The sequence below is a fragment of the Aplysia californica genome, unplaced genomic scaffold, assembly GCF_000002075.1.
Source record: "Aplysia californica isolate F4 #8 unplaced genomic scaffold, AplCal3.0 scaffold00113, whole genome shotgun sequence".
Classification (NCBI taxonomy): domain Eukaryota; kingdom Metazoa; phylum Mollusca; class Gastropoda; order Aplysiida; family Aplysiidae; genus Aplysia; species Aplysia californica.
This window is the reverse complement of record NW_004797383.1, coordinates 219,368-221,079: the sequence shown is the minus strand read 5'-3', so window position 1 is coordinate 221,079 and position 1,712 is coordinate 219,368. Positions and strand designations below refer to the sequence as shown.

Sequence of the window (1,712 nt, the reverse complement as noted above, 5' to 3'; positions counted from 1 at the left end):
CGTAGCATACACCTGCTACTGGTAGGTACGTAGTCTAAACAGCCGTATGCACTGCTCACCGTCGTTCAATATTTCTTCCTTTTAGTATGCAAATAAAGGCAAATTTAAATTACTCAGTAAAATTTCAACAATGAATGTTCTTTCGTTAAAAACAATTGATAAATAAAATTCAATTCATACAATCAATCAATCACTAATTTACACTTTTTGAGAGTGTCAGTGATAACTTCCATCATGCAGGGCACAGTCGAGGTCTGTGACAAACTGGGCCTGTGACAAACTGGCATGCTTCTCTCCTTGTCTTGCGTTTGACAGTATAAAGCATTAACCGTTTTTTCCATTGCATCCACTCCCACCTTTGGTTTTGTTACAACGCTGGACAATTCCAAGAATTCCATTGTACTCAAATCTTTCTCGGGCACTACGGCCAGTGTGCACTGTGCTAAGAAGAAGGGGATATTTAATTTTGTTGCTTTGATAAGAGACCAGTTCTGTCCGATTCCTTTTCTGGCCTCACTTGACACACCAATCTGTCCCCGTAGAATTATACAAATTTAGAAGGCCAAATTATGCCCAAAAAAAGCAAAATTATGCAAGTTACCGTAACCCCATTCGCGACATGTTTTGCACTTTTTCAACACAAAGTTTCATGATTTTCATGGTTTATGTACAGAAAAATTGAAAACAGAACATATCATTATCAGTAATTTGTTGTGTATTTGGAAAAGAAAACAATACACATCGGTAAAAAAAAACAACAACCAAAAATAATAATCTCTGTAACTTTCAGCTGTAGATCTAGATCTATAGACTCTATAGAGGAAAGAAAAATGTTTTTTTATTTTTTTATTTTTCAAAGGACATCTGGACCTCTGACGCTGGCACATTACTAAAACCAGGGACACCTGTCAAACATGAAATATCAGCGGACATGAGAACAACAACTTTTGATGGATTGAAAAATTGAACATGCTCAAGGAACAAAATCACAACCCATAACCAAGATCTTCTAACAAGGGAAATAGCCAACTTTTCACTGAAATGGGAGTTATTATTGTGATTATGTCCCTTTAGTCACATGACGAGGCGTTAATTAATTTTGTGAAAAAAACGGCGGCCGTACAATTGAATAATCCTACGAGGACAGACATTTATACACCACCCCGGATAGAGAAACTTGATAGCGGCCTAGTTTGCCAAATACAATCGGGAAAACCCCAGATTACCACGAAGTCGGTGGTATAGAACAGAGAGTGTCTCTGATAGAACCTAGCCTATCGAAGCATTGCTCGTTGCATCATTTCCCTTTTGCACCCCACACCGCAAGCTGCACAATCACTTAGGTATGTATTATACGTAGCCAATACGTTTCAGCTATATATCTAGATCTATATCTAAATGAAATGTAAGATTAAATTAATACTTTATATCAACATCATTGTTGTCATTGTCGTTTTGGGAAACGCAAAACGCGTAAAATAGCAACGGTGAAACTGAATTGGTCTGATTTGAATTCTTTTTTTTTCCCTGAAAGCTTTAATCAGATTCGTTCTTTAGGAAAGTCCAATAGTTTTTGCTAAGTCTCCATCACCTCCACTACTACCACCACCACCACCATATCATCATCATCATCATCATCATCATCATCATCATCATCATCATCATCATCGTCGTCGTCGTCGTCGTCGTCGTCGTCGTCGTCGTCGTCGTCA

General features: G+C 37.9%; 1 protein-coding gene across 3 annotated transcripts in view; it reads left to right on the top strand.

The window, feature by feature from the left end:
• LOC101852760 (baculoviral IAP repeat-containing protein 2) overlaps positions 1-1,712 on the top strand; it is a 17,132-nt gene that overhangs the window by 3,992 nt on the left and 11,428 nt on the right. The window contains exon 1 of one of the 3 annotated variants that reach the window (XM_035969086.1): positions 965-1,343. The exons of 1 other annotated variant lie outside the window; for it this stretch is intronic. The gene's annotated coding sequence lies outside the window, so the exon portion shown is untranslated. Of the gene's footprint in view, positions 1-964; positions 1,344-1,712 lie in introns of those variants that run through there. One more of the 3 variants, XM_013081061.2, reaches the window with a different exon arrangement.